This window comes from Myodes glareolus, chromosome 6, assembly GCF_982192425.1.
Source record: "Myodes glareolus chromosome 6, mMyoGla1.1, whole genome shotgun sequence".
In the NCBI taxonomy this organism is placed as follows: Eukaryota; Metazoa; Chordata; class Mammalia; order Rodentia; family Cricetidae; genus Myodes; species Myodes glareolus.
In genome coordinates, this window is record NC_142031.1 from 105267669 (window position 1) to 105276849 (window position 9181).

A 9181-nucleotide genomic window follows, 5' to 3' on the forward strand; every position below is an offset into this window, starting at 1 on the left:
GAGCAGGACCAATAACCCATTGCAAACATCTTCCATGCAACAAATCCATGCAAGCAAGAATGAAATGCACACACCTGGGAGAGTGCAGGGCTTGGAGTCCAGCTCTCTGAGAACAGACGCTGGTGTATCCTCTGCTGCATCTCAACAGAGCCATTAGCTTCTAGGGGGGGTTGTTGTTGTCATTTGAAATTTTTTATTTTGAAGGTTCCTTTCCCCAAGCTAATTCCCCAATCTGTGTCGCTGTTCATTTGGATTGACCTGTGTGAATCAAGACAATCAACCTTCTGTGCTCTCACGTCAAATACATATCAGCCTACTTTCCCCTTTGGGCTCCATCAGACACAGCCACGTGTCCCATAGGGTAGGAAGAGAGGAAGCCTCCTACATGGGGAAGCTACAGAAGGTTCTGGGAACCTTCCCCAAGGTGTCATGGACCAGAAACTGGAGGAATCTGATGAAGAAGTGGTAGTCTTGTAGCACAAGCCATGAATGTCTTGAAAGTCCATGAAACCTTGAATAATATGACTTTTAAATTGTGTTCATGTCCAAGCAGAAACTTGAAGAGAAGACCTGACCTAGGAAAGATGGTAGACTGAGCCTGGGAAATACTGGAGCCACCAGTTGATTAACAAACTCTTCCTGTGCACCTGTGATTGGAACCCTCTCTTCCTGCAAACAGAGAACCCACGAAGAACTGACTGTGTCGGGTACAGTTATCCTGGTACTTGAAAGCTTGAAGCAGGAGAATGGTGATGCCAAAGTCTAGTTGGACAACATAGCGAGACCCTCCCATAGGAGAAAATTTAAAAGAAAGTCTGGGAATGGAACTTATGAGTAGAACACTTACCTGGAATGTATATCAATCCCTAGTTTTGATCCCCAGCATACACACGGGGAGACACACACACAAGTCAAATATTAATGAGTTGGGGATATGGTAATGAGATAACTAGCAGCCAGATAAAAGGCAGTGGCATCTGGAACTTGGGAATGTGGAATAAGCCCCCTGGAGACAGATTCTATGTGCAATGGAAAGAAGGCAAGACAGAGCTTCTGGTTCAGTTAGGGAGTTGGGAATAATCCGGAGAGAAGGAGGAGGTTGCACCTTCAGGTCAAACCAACACATTCATGGGCCTGGAATCATGGCGATCCTGGGCTTTGCTATGGCTTCAGCTTTGTGCCTGAGAACACAACCAGCTACGGTGCAGATTTCTGTGTCCCCTTCTCTACCCCAGATTTGTAGTGTCTGCTCCACCCAGTCTCTCGGTGTCGCCTCGTTTCCCATCTCATACCCTTCTCACCATGTACATATGGTGGCTTCCAGAGAGAACGTCCTCAGTTTTTAGATCTCTTAGCGTTAACTGCATCTTTATATCAGAGGTCGGGAAATCTCTGCAACCCACCAAAAGCCTTTGGGAAATAAATACTAAAATAAACCAAAACTCTGGAACACTTGGTACCAGAGCACACTGTGGTGGTGGTAGTGAGGCAAAGTAATTTCTCCTCAGCCATCGAGAGCTCCTAATTGGGTGGACCTCTGTAACAAAAGACAGGTAGGTAGAAAGATGGGGGAAAAAACCTTATTTCTTAAGAATGTAAATCACTTCACACAAGGGACTCCCCAGTAAAAAGCCACTCAGATTTAAACACCACCAGATGCAGCATCTCTAACTCCAGTTCCTCTGCAGGAAAACAACAGCAGAGAGGAACAAGGTGTCAGGATCTCAGTGGTGGAGCACCGTAGCAAGGTAAAGCTATGGGCACACTCCAGCGAAGCAGCAGGGACTTGAGGGTGTCCCTGTGTCTCCTCTGAGCAGGTTCCCTGTGAAGGCAGAGTGTTTGCATGCTCTTTTGGTGAAGAGGGGAAGGTAGGAAAACTATGTCTCTGTTTTCTGCTTCTTATTCGCTCAAAATAATTGGTGACCATGCCTGTTTCCAACAGTGAGAAAAGCAGAGTCCTTTCCATGGTCTTACATGGTGAGGTTTTCCCACCGCCCTCAAAACAATCCCAGTGGGCAGAAAAATGAAAAGAATAAGGCAGACGCTGAGATCAGGAGCACATGGCAAACTCAGGGCTCCTCTGACTTACAATGGCCTCACGGCTATCCTGGAAGGAAGAGAGGTTGGCCCTTCCCTCTCCCCAGATGAGAATTCAGCAGGCAGCAACAGGAAAGGAACAACACCTAGTGGGCATGAGTTGGTACCTCCTCTCCCAGGGGTACTTCTCAGGTTCAGACGTTGAAGCCTTGCACCCTTTAATGCAGTGGGCTATCTTCAACTATCCATTCTTACAGGTTTTCCTCCACTTGGGCAGATTTCTCTGAGTCCCAGTGTTATTTGTACTTTCAGAATATTGGAAATGACTTAAATGACCTCTGATGGAGGATGGATCTAAGGAAGCTGCCATGGTCCATGATCTCGTACAATGGAAACTAGGTAGACATAACAAGTCCACAGCAGCTCGACGCAACGACAGATGGGGTTAAAGTCAGAAGAGCAATGTGGCAAGCTATACTTGTGGTCAGGGTGGGTGAAGAGGGCACGTCAACCACCTACAGGCACACTGTCTGTCTCCAGAAGGGTGTATAGAAGGCTTTGGTTGTTAGGAGACTGCAGAGACGAGGGACCAGAGAAGAAAACGAACCTTTAGGTGACTATCATAGGTATTCTTTAATGTTATGCCATAAACACATATGTCTTACATTCCAATTTTTGAGAAAAAGTAAAAAGTAAGGACCTTTAATGTTTTAGCATATCTTAAGTATGCATAAGATTGGTTCCACTATTTTTCATATTCGTATATTTTATATTTTGATCACATTCACCTCCTCTTGCCCTCTCTTGTCTCCTCCCAACTATCACTGATCTCATTAAGAAATTTTATAAATAAATAAAACCAAAACCTAGTGTCATGTGGAGAGCAGGGAGCTAGAGATGGGTGCTAAGCTTCTGGGTTGAGCCCCCTTGTCCACCACAATACCCGGGCACACTCACTGCTCCTGACCTTGCAGAAGAAACACCCAGTGCCACAGAACCAGTCAGTGAACAAGCCAGGGCTGGAAGGCAAAGTGCCCGACTCTAGTCACAGTGGTTGCTTCTCTTGGTTTGAGGAGATGGGTTGAGATAGGCTGACCTCAGGCTCACAATCTTCCTGTCTCCGCCTCTCGAGCTCTGGGATTGCAGGCGTGCGCCATCCTGCTAGGTTATTCCTCAAACATCAACTCTTGGGCACACTAGAAAGGACAAAAGGTATGGGGAATTAAAATGGAATTTCTTATCGAGAAGGAAAAGAAGGGTCAGGAAACACGCAGAGATTTAAATCAGCCACCATTCTCTCTGTTCTCCTCATTTTGGCACCCGCCCCAGGGTGAAGGGAGTATTGTGTGCCCAAGGGTCAGCGAATGGTACTGTAAGGAGCCTGTGAGGGTTGCTGCCCTTCACTCATTCAGCAAGCCCTTCCTGGTGATTCACCTGGGGGAGGAAGCAGGAAGACCTTTAAGATTTACAATCTAATAGGAGAGACTGTTTCTTGAAAGCTGTATGTCATCCCATGCCTTACAAGAGGAGCTGGAAACACAAATATATATAAAAAATGAGTGAAATTAATAAGTCTGTGAACATGTCACTCTCAGCCACTGTGGGAGCTGTCTCCTGCCTCCACAGCTCTTCCTCACCTCCAGCCTCCCTGGCCCCTCCTCCCCAGCAGCCCTTCAGTGCATCCTCCAGTCCATGACACAACTTTCCATTCGAGGATTCAGAGGCGAGGAGATAACTTGGGCTTAGCACAACAACAACACAACCTCAAAAGCGTGTATTCCCAAGCCATGGCGTTTCAGCAAAGAGATGTGATCCCCTCTCTCCATTCTCATTTTATTTATAAGCGTTTTTGCTGCAAAGTGGGTGAACTGCCGAGCTCCATGTCACAGCCTGCAGCACAGCAAACTGGCTTCTTCTGAAGCTCATAATGTGATAATTAAACTGCTAACAGGCACCTTAGTGATGGCATTTGCTGAAGATGTGAGAGCCCTCTCACAATGGCACCTTTCTGTATGGGACTCATCAGCGGAGGTAGAACGATCCGTTCGTGGTTTATTTTTCTATATATTTTCTTCCATGAGTACATTAAATTTTTATGTGGAGTGAAATGGGACAGGACTTGTTTCCCTTCCACTGCACAATGATTTATTACCCAAAAAAGACCGCAGAACTAATTAGCAGAGTAATTAATTAATATAAATTTGCATATTTGCATTTGCAATTAGTGCAGCCGACTGATTAGTCTGAAAATGAGAAGTTTGACTCATTAGATGTTAGTGTCTGCTGGACCAGAAAGCGGCTGCCAGATGAGGCGGAAAAGGGTGGAATAAGCATGTGTGTTTCCTTTGTTAGAAGGAGGGAGAATATGCTCAAATATCTGGGGCCAGACATCAGAGTTTGCAATTTAAAAAAATAATAAATAAATTATTTGCTTCCATTTCTGCTACTCAATGTTCCTTGCCCTTTTGCCTACAGCAAGCTATTCCTGCCAACCCTGGAAGTCACTGGACCCCTGAGAATGGCTCTTCATATTCTCTCAAAGCGGAGGGATCTCTGTTGTTTGTGGGTGAGCAGAGAGTCTGTCCCATTTTGATGTCCCTGGAATTTGACTCTTGCACTCAATTCAGTGTTTCTGTCAAAACAGTTCTCCAGTGTTGATGAGGACCCTCAGGGGACTTGGAGAGTAGACTACCTTCCCTTCTGGGCTTCTTCTGACTGCCGCCTCTTTGTTCCTCCAGCTGATGACGGACTCAAATCTCTCACCTTTAAGTAGACAGACTAAATCCATGTCTGCAGAATGACATGGGGTGAATAATCCATAAATATAACACATTGACAGCCAGACACACAGACATCAAATAACAGCCACTAAACAATCATAGTAAAAGAATGATTTTGTTCCAAAATGTTCCGACAACTGGGAAACAATGGGAAGGAGCATATTGATCCCACTTTACTGAATCTATTTAGGTGAGGATTCATGTAGAGGGCCTTTTTTTGTTTTGAGTAGTAATGAGCATTTTAAATTTGTTATTATTAATAAAATATTGAAAAATATTAATAAAATATAATTTCATTTGTTGACTTTACATTTTCCCAAATTGAAATTAAACATGTATACATTCCTTGATGTGTTCCTGATTTCTTTAGTATATATATATATATATATATATATATATATATATATATATATAAAATTTGAACTGTATTATACTAGTTCAGTGCTATAGATAATCTGCAGATGAAAAAAATACCTGGTGTTTGTTAATCAATAAAATTACTTTTAATGCCATTCAGTTAGCTGTGTTGTACACCAAGCCTTGCCCTTAGGATCTGGAGAGATGTTAGGTAGAAGATACATAGGAACTCTTCTTGTACTGTACATTTCAAGCTCAGATAATACCAAATGGCGTTCACCAGCCCTCCTCTATCCCAAGGCAGGGTCTCTGCATTGTACATTCTAGAAGGTATCAATTCTTGATATATCTATATATTAAGTGTGTCTCAAACAGTCATGTCTTGGAAGTCTCAAAGGTGACCAGACCTTGAAGAGAATAGAGCACAGTGGATGTTTCTTAGGTTGTGGAGGGAGCTGCCATTGGAAGGATAAGGGGGGCTCTTGTGGGTCGCCTGTGCTCTTGTAGGAACCAGATCTTCTGAGTGAGCTCAGCATCTCCATTGCTCTGGCTTTCCGTTTTGTGAGCTGACTGCCCCTGTCACACACATCTCATCTTTGTCCCCTGCCTTGAAGAGAGGCAGCCAAGGGGACAGTGGAGTCTCCCTAGAGACAGCACCGTACAGTTTGTACCAAGTCAAATTCCTTCCTTTATAAAGTGGGCCTGCCCCATGTATTTCATCTTAGTAATGCAGAACTGTCCAACTCACATGTCTGCCTCTCCTCCAAACTCTGCTGGGACTTTACCTCACAGCTCAGACCATTGAAGGAGGTAAAGTTGTAATCACTTCTTTAGATCTTCACCTTATTTCTTAGTCTGAGAACTTCTTTCGAAGGCAACTAACTTCGATTTATATTTTTGTATCCCCAAATCTAGCATGCCATCCAGTACACAGGAGAAAATAAATAATCCGTGTAAAATCACTCTAGGAAAAATAAATGAAGAGATTTATATAGACATAGCTTTGTCTAGAGATCTGCCTACAAGAAAAGGAAAAACAGCTCTTGTGAAATCTAAGAAAATGTCAATCAAAAGGCCAGTGAACAAAATGAAAGTTTGAATGACCCCTGTCTGTGACGTCCTCAGTTTGAACTCTGCTTTGGAAGCTGCATCCTGTTGGTCTTAGGCTTTTACCTCTATGGATTTTTTTGCTTGAAAAGGGGTCCTTATGTTTAATAAGTTTTCAGTAGCTACAAAATTATTAATTCTTTGCAGTTTATACAGTTCAGCTACTTGCTCTACATCCTCAGGTTAGCAGTGAGACCCAGACAAACAATCCTGACTCAACCATGACGTACAGCTGCTCTTTAGAAGTCCCAAAAAGCTGGAATTGGTACATGGAACTGGGAACATCTGTGAAGAATGAAAAAATGTAGAAGCAAGATTTAATATGGTATTTGAAGTCTCTCAGAGAAAGCTCTTTATATTTCGATTGGTTATCCATCAGCAGGATTTTTGTTTATCTGTTTCCTACATCACTTCCACCAGAGACCAAATATTCTTCTATGCCCACGAGTGCCACTGGCCCCTCCTGTATGGTAGGTGGCATTTGGTCAGGGTGAAAACTCTTACTTGCTGAGGCCACTGAAACTATGATTGCATGCAACAACAGTAGCTGTTGTGTATGTTAAAGCTTCCTTTTTTTGCCCAAAGGTATTTAGATTGAATACCATACAATAAGCCTCCTTTTCAGCCTTCAATTTTTTTTTACACATGAAACTATACTGGTAGTCACTCGGGCATTATACATCTATTGGTCTGTCTGTTTGTTTTAAATTTATTCTCCACTTACCTCCAAGAATATTTGAGGTAGCACTTGAGTTGAACATTTTCATACGCTTTGTAAAGCAATTCACCATCTAAAAAGATTCCTTGTTTCTTAACTGTGCCATAATACACATGACAAAATATATTTTTGTATTTGTTTCCTATAAACTGCGTGCTTTATCTGGAACTGCAGTGTAGATATACGGAGAGGAAACCAGCCACGATAATGGGTGCAGTACCTTCTGTCTTCATCACCAGAATAGAGGAAAATAAAGTCATATTTCTGAACACGTACCACAAGAATAGCTATAATTGTCCATTCCATATTTGCTTGTTGAGAAAAGGAAGACTGATTTTTTTTATATTTGTCTGAAAACACAAATTAGGGTTTACTTACTCGTCTACGCATCCATTGCCAAGTGAGATGTGAGGAAGCAAAGGCTCCTCCATCACGGGACTTCTTTTGTTTGAGGACTTGGCTGTTACTTCTACTTCAGTCAAACAGTGACCAGAAATAGAAGAGGTTTAACTGGGGAGGTTGCTCTGTATATTTAAGAAGGTTGGAAACCCAATGGGACACATAGCTCTGTTAACAGAACAAACTTTTTTGTGGCCTGGTAACTTAAACACTATTTTTTTTTAAGCGTCATTCCTGATCATTGGTCCATTAGGTGAATTATACACTTTGGCTATTTCAGTAAAACACTCTCCAGCCTTTTAGTATTGTTTCAAAAGGGAGGCAGGGATGCCCTTGTATGTCTGGAGACTTGAGGACCTGCCTGGAATCTTTGATTTCTGCTTCCCTGGAACACTCACTGGCAGCTGATCCTTCTGACCACAGACCTTTCTCATTTCAAGAACTGTTGTGTGAATTCATCCCCTCTCTATCTTTCACAAACTATAAGGTTTAATAGCGATTAACACTAGACCACAGCACTTTCAAATTAACGATAGCCCTGCCAGTTCTAATTGGTATTCTAATTAGCCTAACCGATTCAACTAATTAAGAACATTAAACTTTTTAACAAAGGCTATCTTGCTTTGTGTGTTGTAAAATGGAATTTAAAGAAGGGGGGTAGGAAGGGGTAAAGTGGATGGGGGAGGAGTGAGAACCAGCTTGGATTTCCAGGACATCATGAGGCGAGATGGTTGGGAGCCAATGGGAGGCTTCCTTCCTCTGGAAGCCTGGAAGCAGGGCAGGGGGTGGCCAGTGCCTGAGCTTTGCTGGGCAAAGGGTCCCTGCAGCCTTTACTTTCCAGCAGGGCAGAATCGAGTTAATGTAGTGACACTACCCTTGGTCTCTGCCTGCTGAGACTTCTTAGAAGTGGCCTTAGGGACAAACCTAGGCTACTGGTTCACCATAAAGAGAAACTGTGAACCATGCAGTTTTATACAAAGGATGACCTTTGTCATAATGAAAAGGGTTGGGGCTGACTAACTCTGCAATTTCAAAGTGTGTTCAGCTGAAGATCCTCTGGTTTCTGCTTTCGTAAACTTGTCAATAAACCAGTAACAGTCATGGAGAGGCTGGCTGGGTTTACAGTGAGGCCCTAAATACAGTGGCTTCCACAGCCCCTTTCCTTTCCTTCTGTACTTGCTCTATATGTTATGTCTATGGTCTCTCCAAAATATATTCCAATTTTGGTCCTTTCTCCTGATTTCTGGTGGAATTCCTTCTGCTCAAGGCCCCACGGTCAAAATGTCAGGAGGCACTAATGTTCAGGGTTGCACATATCAGAGTCTGGACATGAGCTTCCAAAATATGGCGCCATGACATCAGGAGGACACGGGAGGCTGACAGCTGTCACCTTGAAGCTGTGCACAAGATGCTCAAGTGACAGCTTCCCCTTTAGACCATAGGAAAAGCACAGGGTGACAGAGAGGAATCTAAGTTCGCCACAGTTAGCCAGCTCCAACCTTCACTATCTGCCCCTTCTTGCTGTCCATGCTTCTGTGAACCTACTGGAAAAAAATGTGTAGCTTTGCCTTTCTTTGCGTCTTTGTGTCTGAAGGCCCTCACCCTTCATTAGACAAACGCATTCATATGCTCTGCTTCTGTTAATCTATGGTTTTGCATTGGTTAATTTGCGTTCCTCTTGTTTTGTTTCATTTTTTTAGAAGGGTCTCAAGAGGAATATACTGGCAACTGATGAGACATGTCTTCCTCCTCTTTAAATCCCAGGGAGCTTGCATAACCATGA